This window comes from Megascapheus bottae, chromosome 7 (genome assembly GCF_031878675.1).
Source record: "Megascapheus bottae isolate mThoBot1 chromosome 7, mThoBot2.hap1, whole genome shotgun sequence".
NCBI classification, from domain to species: domain Eukaryota; kingdom Metazoa; phylum Chordata; class Mammalia; order Rodentia; family Geomyidae; genus Megascapheus; species Megascapheus bottae.
This window is the reverse complement of record NC_143515.1, coordinates 27897522-27906899: the sequence shown is the minus strand read 5'-3', so window position 1 is coordinate 27906899 and position 9378 is coordinate 27897522. Positions and strand designations below refer to the sequence as shown.

The following is a 9378-nucleotide window of genomic DNA, read 5'->3' as shown; positions in this document are numbered from 1 at the left end:
TAGCACAACTGTTTTTTTTTTCTCTTTATGTTATACTGAGGAATTGAACCTAGGGTTTAATGCATGCTAAACAAGCACCCTGTTACTAAACCACATTCTACAGCTGACCAGGGGCAAACCAGGGGAATTTTTAGAACATAATTCTCATTTGGGAGTGGTGGCTCACACCTGTAATCCTAGCTACTCAGGAGGCTGAGATCTGAGGATCATGGTTCAAAGCCAGCCCAGGCACTACCAACTCTGTGAGACTCTTATCTCCAATTAATTACCAGAAAAGCAGAAGTGGCTCTGTGGCTCTAGGTGCGGGGTAGTATTTTAAAGCTAAAGAGCTCAAGGACAATGCCCAGGCCCAGAGTTCAAGTCCCATGACTGAAAAAAGGAAAAAAAAAAGAACAGACTTCAGATTGCGTTATGCAGGGGCATTGGAAGGAAGACTAGTGGGATAAGTAGTGTACCGTCCATCAGAGTCCCCCATAACCCTTTCCCTATTCTTCTTAATCCGTTAAGGAGGTATCAAGAGAAATCTCATCCCCATGATGGTCCCAACCACGAGTTTGACCCATACAACCAACTTTCATAACCTAAGTGAGATGTAGCCATCAGGATGTTGAGGGCACAGGGGGTGGTTTTTGGATTAGGTTCCTTCTCACTTTCTGTCTTCCAGCTCTTAGATTCTTGGCTTCATCAAACGCCGACATGCCTCCTATAGACAATGATGTGAAGCTAGACTTCAAAGATGTCCTGTTGAGGCCAAAACACAGCACTCTTAAATCTTGAAGTGAGGTGGATCTCACAAGATCCTTTACATTTCGGAACTCAAAGCAGATGTACACTGGTGTCCCATCATTGCTGCCAATATAGATACTGTGGGCACCATTGAGATGGCAAAGGCTCTCTGTAAGTTCTCTCTCTTCACTGCTATCCATAAGCACTACAGCCTTGATCAGTGGCAAGACTTTGCTAGCAAGAATCCTGACTGTCTTGAGTATTTGGCTGTCAGCTCAGGCACAGGGTCTTCTGATTTTGAGAAACTGGAACAGATCCTAAAAGCTATTCCCAAGATGAAATATATTTGCCTGGATGTGGCAAATGGCTATTCAGAACATTTTGTTGAATTTGTACAGGATGTATGGAAGTACTTCCCCCAACACACTATCATGGCAGGAAATGTGGTAATAGGCGACATGGTGGAAAAGCTAATCCTCTCTGGGGCCGACATCATCAAAGTAGGAACTGGGCCAGGCTCTGTGGGTACAACCCTGAAGAAAACGAGAGTAGGGTATCCACAGCTCAGTGCAATGATGGAATGTGCAGACGGTGCACATGACCTCAAAGGCTACATCATTTCAGATGGAGGCTGCAGCTGCCCTGGGGATGTGGCCAAGGCTTTGGGGGCAGGTGCTGACTTTGTGATGCTAGGAGGCATGCAGGCTGGACACAGTGAATCAGGAGGTGAGCTTGTTGAAAGGGATGGTAAGAAGTGCAAGCTCTTCTATGGAATGAATTCTGAAATGGCCGTGAAGAAGTATGCCGATGACGTGGCTGAGTACAGGGCCTCAGAGGGAAAGACAGTGGAAGTCTCCTTTAAAGGGGATGTAGAATATACCATCCGTGACATCTTAGGAGGGATCTGATCCACATGTACCTATGTGGGAGCAGCTAAACTCAAAGAGTTGAGCCAGAGAACGACATTCATTCGGGTCACCCAGCAGATGAATCCAATCTTCGGCAATACACACTAGAGCCAAGCAGTCCTGCTGTCCCAGGACAGCTACAGCCTACCACTTGGTTCTACAACACGTAGGGATCTAGTGTGGTAATGTATTATTTCATCAGTTCCTATCAGCTCAATGCCTGTGGGCTCCTGCAGTAATGCTAAATTTCTCTGCACACACACCCACTGGGAAGGAAGAAAGAAAACCTGGGAAAATAAAGACAATTAAATGGGAATCTAGGGACTCAGCATCAAGAAGACTATTAAGAGAAAAAAAGATACTAATTGATACATAAATGCTTTACATGGCCTTGATCTAGAAAAGGCAGGCTTTGGAATCATGTCTTTTTAATCAGCTTCATTAAACGATGTCTTCAAATAAAAAAAAAAGAACATAACACTCTTCCCCTCTCCCTCTCCCCTTCCTCTCTCTTCCTTTCTCCCTCCCTCCCTCCCTCCCTCTTCTCTATCACTCCATTTCTATCTGTCCTTTCCAGCATCCCACAACCTATTGATTTTGTTTTTCAGAAGAATCCAGTCTAATACATATATTCACAAAAAATTAAAATTTTTGTATTGTTTCTAATAATAGAATTGGGCCAAGGAAAGAAATCACTGAAGAAGACCATCTGTCATAATTAAGAAGAGTTTCATAATAGTCATAACTTTCCAAAATTGGAATTATTTGTCTTGCAATATAATAAATTTCCTGTATTGGGAGTTCTTCAACCAAAGTGGAAGGACAATCTGTCAGTAATATTATATAGATAAATAGAAAAATAATACATTAATTAGGAATTTGAACTCAAGTTTCTATTTCAGGCTAACATCTGATATGTTTTCAATATTCAACAAAAAAGATATCAAATGTATCACGTTATTTAAATGTGAGTCTCCTTTGTCCAGCATGACAGCAGAGATCAATTCAGAAAATCAGAATTTCTTCTAGAACATAGCTTTCTAGAACTGTTTTGATGCTTGGGAGATCAAAATAACTCACCCAAAATTTCTTAGATCAGAACATAATTGATGGAGAAGCAGAGGTTATATCATTTAGCATCTATTGAGGTTATAGACTCTGGCAAAGTACTGATAATTGAATGGAGAAGTTGGGTTTCCTTATGCATATTGAAGAATGAAAAAATAGAAGGTGTTATGCAATAAGATAAGATAAAGGAAGGAAAATATGAACTCCTATTTTGTAATTAGAACATACGTACTGTAAGAATATTTTGGAGCAAAGGACCCAGGGCAGTGTGATGTTTGTAGAAGCTATGGAAATATACTTTTATCTTCTAATTTTCCATCATATGTCCAAGTACCTAGGAAGACACATATTTGTGAACACATTACTGGGACAATTTTTCCTTTGATTTCTTCACACCAGGCTCTAAGGGCTGCACTGGCTCTAATGAGTAAAAAATGAACTGGATTTAAGTAGAGGTAATTGCATCCTACCACATTTGATCTTGGTACTCATTTCATGAACATGGAACAATATCAAAGCAGTGTCTTTTCCAACACCTACTATGAGACATTTGCTGAAACTGGGTGTGTAGGGCTGTCCACTTTTTTAGATGAAAATAAAGCATGGATTAGAATGTCCTTCTTGTATTCCCAAGGCATGCCTATTTCCAAAAGTATAGAACAACTGTTATCTCTGAAAGTAAGACTGCGGAAGAGAAGAATCAGTATTACTATTAGTCTTGCTTAATCACTGTGATCCAAACAGTGGAAAGGGTCAGAGAAGTTGATTGGCTCCTCTCATAGGCAATGCATTATAATGAATGGGGAGCATTTAGAAACTGAGATAGACAAAAGGAATGGAGCATTTGGCTTCACAGCCTCCCAGGATTTACTGACGTTATTAAAGAGTGTATGATAAAAAAAGAGTGAATTGCAGGGCCATCTTTCATGTTGTTTTAATTAAAATGGCTTTTATCATTTCAGCTTAAACATCTTTCTCAGTCTTAAAAGTAACAACTGAATCTTGTACTGCTTTTGCACTGGCAGTCAGGAACATTTGATTTTTATTTTCAGACTGTACAAGAAAATGATTTTTGTGTACTTTCCCTGGTAATTTGTATGAATATTTATTCTCTGTCTTTTGCTCCATTCCAGTGTAATATATGTTATTTCAGGTATTCAAAACCAACTAGGATGTCAAATAGTTTGAAATAAAGGTTATGAGGAATGTAGGTGTTAGAATAGTGCTAAAATACAGTAAAGTGGAACAAATTCAAACAAAAGACACATTAGGAAGCACTTAGGTTGTTAGGTACTCAAGACAACTTAGAGGACACTACATTAAAGGGCAGAGAAAATGTAATAGGGCTGTTTGCGATCTATTCACTTGTTCGTGTGTTTTCTATAAACTCACCCTTTCAACGTTCTTTCTTCTCTTCTTTCCCTTGTCAAAATCCTACTCAAATAAAGTCCATGTTAATGATCAGTAATCTCACTAGTTGATAATGAGATGAACAGAGTAGGTTACACAAATATGTTTGCATTAGAAATATGGTCCAGTGTCATATAAAAGTCACATGAAATGGGATTTATTATGTTCTTAAGAATGACAATGCTGCTACTAAAAAAAGCTGGTTGTATTTTTTTCAACACTAGATCGACACTGTCATAGTAAATGTCCATCATGGAAAGCTCTATATTTTAGTATAAAACAACATTTGTTTGACATAAGCATAGAACTGCTTTTTTTTTAACAGCGATTTCCTTATTTATCTTTGTAAAACTCATTTCCACTTCTGTCCTACTTACTGACCCACCATCTTAAAGAGACAAGAGTTTTAGGAAAATTGAACATTTAGTGTGTTGAGTCTTGTTCTCAGAGATTCTATCATTCCTTCATGAACATTAGTAGGTCCAAGAAAGAGAGGCCAGAGGCATCCACTTTACTGTCCAGTTCATCAATCGAATGGAAGAATTGCTCCTAGGATAAACTGCTACATGCACTTCACTTTGTTTCTCTCTTTCACTAGGTCCAAGCTACAACGGTCTACTCGGAAAAATACATAAATTACACCATCAAAATCAGACAATTCACAGAGGAACTTTGCTGTGGTACCCTGCTCTCAGAAGCTGGTAATGAATGTGTCAGTCTCATGGGGATTTTGGCTGCCTCAGATACACATTTTCATCCTACATGTGGGAGGTTTCCCATGAATGAGAAAATCTTGGTGGGACATGGGCATTGCTGAAAATGTGAATGCATTTCCTGTGGAATGCATTTCCTGACACACAGTATAGACACAGGACCAAGTCACTGTCAAACACTATACTCACTGCACTCTCCACATAGTTTGGGGAAGGCAAATAAGTGAAGGATGGCCAAGTATGTGTAGACTGCCTGGGCCTCTTAGAGAAGCCCTATTGTGGTTCCCAGCCTGTCTCTGACAGCAGTATTGTGCTATGATTTAGGATGATTTGGGGGGACTTAAAGGAAATTCATATTTAAATTTAAATTTAATTATATTCAACTGTTAAAATTATTTTTATAAAACAAAATTTTAATATCAATTGGCATTGAACTTTTAAACAATTGAAAAAAATTAAATATGAACCAAAAATAAATAGGAAGATGATAACAGAATGAAAATAAATGTTAATGCAAAGAAACATAGCAAACTTGATAAGTCCCATAAAATGCATTAAAAAGGAAAAAGCAGATGTGTATAGGAAAGGTATGAGTTTTAAACAACTTTCTTGAATTATAATTCATATACCATAACAATCACCTCTTTTTAAATAAAGAGACATGTGCATCTTCCACTACAAGCCACATTTAGGATCTTCCTATTTACTATAAATCCTGCTTATTATATCCAGCCTCAGGAAACGTTCTGTCTCTATAGATTTGCCTTTTTTGGATAATTCTCATAAATAAAATCATACCTCATATAGTTTCCTATCTAGCTTTTCTCACTAAGTACAGTGTGCTGCAAGTTTAACCATATTTTAGAATATAGCATTACTTTGGCTCTTTTTAACTTTAAATGGTACTCCATTATGTAGATTTTTGTTTAGTCATATAACAGAAATTTCACAGGCTTTAGCTTTTTTAGTAAAGCTGCAGCTACTGTGTCTTATTCATGTGTTTCATTTTTACACCACTGGAAAAAATGCTACTCACCCACAAGACTCTCTGATGGATATGAGAAGTTTTTCAAAATTATGCTTTCCTGAGGCCAGATTCCACTGCTAACCTGAAATTCTCACTACTTGGCCCCAGGGGTTCAGTTAATAAGCTACCTGTTGGCAGTAAGCATGGACTAAGGCTGGGAACACATGTGGGAGCTACCTGTACAGGTGTCCTCACCTCTGAACCTTCTCTGAGAGTATCTGGCCTTTTCTACAATATCCTGTACAAAGCTTGTCAACTTAAGTGTTCTTTTACATTAAAACTTAACATTATCTTAATTTGAAATGAATATTCCTTCCTCTGTATTCCTCTCACAAGCGTTGACTTATCATCTTCATATCAGACACCAAGATATTCAATGTCACATTTGACACTCCCCCTCTGTTGGCATGTTGAAACCAAACTATCATAATGAAAGGAATGTTTCTAGAAGTTACTTTCTCACTTGTATGTATTATAGGCTCATGTGGGCTTGTTATCACCAACTCATTTCATCATTTTTGTGCCTTTTATCTTCCAATTTTAGTTTACAATTCCTTGACAAAGGGGACCACATACTCCTTCATAAGGATTATATAGAGAAAGTTTTTCATCAGATCCATTCATTCATACTTTCATTATAGTGAGGCAACTGAGACATGAGGAAGGCATTGTAAAGAACTAGTCTACATAGAATGCTTCATACAGAAATGCGGTTTCTGTTCTAACACATGTGCTCTGTCAGGCTGCCTCTACTTTTTTGAACTTATGTACCTTACTTCCATCTTGACAACCAGGCTGATATCTCTATCTGAGTTCTTGCAGACATGAAGCTTTCGGGTCTATCCTAGATTGCTGGCTATGTGCTCTAAGGCCCTATGCCAAGTGGGCAGTCATTTGTCTCCAGTTCCTTGGCTGGCTCTGGACAAAGCCCATGAACACCTCTTGATTTGAAGCATTTATAATTTGTTCTTCCTTCCTCTTTTCTGCTCTCCTGCTTTTGTAGCCATGCTCTTCTTTGGGGCTGTTCACTTATTTACTAAGATTTCCTCTTCCCAATTAACAGATTAGGAAATATTTTCACTATTTTTGAACTTGCTTCGACTTTACCATGGGTCACATTTTAACATATGGAACCAGCATCATATGGAACCAGCATGGGGGGGGGTGGATCTTGCACACAGCTCAGAGATAAGCACCAAGACAAAGTCAACATTTGAAAAATGGTCCTGGCTTCCGTTCTTGGCTCTTGAGACACAGCTCTATGGCCAAGCACCAAATTCAAGGGAGAACTCTACTCACAGGTCTTGTTTTAGACCTGGTTGGCATTGTGCTTCCAATTAGGCACATTATCCATCCAGGAATCAGACCAGCTGGTAGTGGTAAATTTGGAAATTATGTCCAAAGAAAGCAGAACTCCAAAAACCTGTGCTGGCAAAACAGGGCAGAGCTACAAATCTGCCTGTTACAAAGGCAGACGGTGAGCCCAGTGACATTAATTTGGACACTCCAGGAAAGCTCCTGTACTAGAAAATTGAGAGGCTGGTAGAATAGCTATTTGAAGAATGGAAAGACAGCAATTCTATAGTAATAAGATTTGAGAGAAATAGATGTGAGGAAGGAAAATAGAATATCCTATAACCAGAGAGTCACATGATAATTTTTTTAGATATTCCTTCTTATTCTAATGAAAGGAGCCTAACAGTTTGTTGAAATGATATACTTAAGCACAAGGCAGCTCAGTAACTGGAAAGTCTAAGCACACAATTGGAATACTATGACTGGTATAAAATCTAGGTTGTACTATAAAGATCCCAGTGGCTTAAAACAGCAAATCTTACTTGACATATATCTGTCATATGATAGGGGCTGGAATGGTGAGCATATACTTCATGCAGGAACAAAAGAGATCACTTTTCTAGGGGACAGGAGACGCCTGGATGGTTATGAGACAGCAATCCATTGATTGCTATCCAGCCCAAACTTTATAAATGAACCTTCTGCTTGCAATTATGCCAATGACAAGGAAACCAGAATTTCCCCAGAAAAACAGAAACAGGTGGATTTAGTGAACTACTGTTCACTGTTTAATTATTTTTTAGTTATCTGCATGCAAAAAATCAGAAATATAAAACAAGGGGTCAAATACACACACAAGCATAGAGTTTCCTGGTATATTCTTAGTAGCAGTGATACCAGCATAAGTACACGTTCGTTGTGTGTTCATGGGACAAGGCATGAATCTACATATGTGCTTAGTTTTTCCCTCCTGTACCTTATTCTGCCTTAAGTTGTATGTTTGTGGTTTTCCTGCAAAGATTTGACCAAGAGAACTGATCACTGCTTTATTTCCTGATGTCTCTCACTAAATTTTACGTCATATAACAGAGACACTATCTTTTTCTTCTCAGTAGTCTTTCTAATATGCTTTCCTTATCTCCAACCAGTATAAGGCACACCCCTTATTAATTAATGGTTTACATGTTTCAGCTCAATAATACCTTCTCTCACAAAATAAAAGTACACTTGCCTTTATATTAGGAAAAGCCATACTTCAAACAAACCAAGCTAAACCTAGATTGTACTTTGGAACTATGCAGTTATGTATATTCCAGAATTAAAACAACAATTTTACTTAGAAATCTTCAGACAGCCAGGCATGGTGGCTCACACCTGTAATAATACCTACTCAGGAGGCTGAGATCTGAGGATCAAGGTTCAAAGTCAGCCCAGGAACAAAAGGACCTGAGACTCATCTCCAATTAACCTCTAGAAAAAAGGAAGTGGGGCCTGGCTCAAGGGTAAGACAGTAGCCTTGAGCTGAAGAGCTCAGGGACACCATCTAGACCCAGAGGTACAGTGGTTGTCTTGAGCTAAAGAGCTCAGGGACAGTGCCAAGCCGAGTTCAAGTCCTATGACCCACAAAAAAAAAAGAAATTCTCCAAAAAATTCATGTAACACATACATGCTTATATATTGTATACAAATTTATACATCACTTTATAAAAATATAAATTATGTTTATGTTATATATTTAAATAAGATACATATTATATTTATAATATAAAAATATTTTATGTACATACATTTAAAAAATGAAGTAACGCTGTAATACAGTGAAGCTTCCTGAGACTACATTGGGAAGGAAGATTAGAAAGGAAGGACAGGGGCCAGGAGTTTGGCCTAGTGGTAGAGTGCTTGCCTACATGCACGAAGACCTGGGTTCAATTCCTCGGTACCACACACATAGAAAAAAGCCGGAAGTGGTGCTGAGGCTCAACTGGTAGAGCTCTAGCCTTGAGAAAGTCCAAGGACAGTGCTAAGGCCCTGAGCTCAAGCCCAGGACTAGCAATGGCAAAAGTGATAGCTTTGACCTAGGTACACTGTTTGCATAAGTGTTAAAGTAAAATCTCTTTGTGTAAATAATTGAAGCTATTACTACTAATAATAACAATTATTATTATTATAATTACACACTAAAGATCCATGTGATTTATCTGAAGTATAGACCTAGCATGCTTTAAGCTTT

The 9378-nt window shown here is 38.4% G+C and overlaps 1 pseudogene; it reads left to right on the top strand.

Annotated features, from left to right (window-relative positions):
* The first annotated feature begins 681 nt into the window (after nt 1–681).
* LOC150060488 (GMP reductase 2 pseudogene) lies at nt 682–1742 on the top strand (annotated as a pseudogene).
* The last annotated feature ends 7636 nt before the right edge of the window (nt 1743–9378 follow it).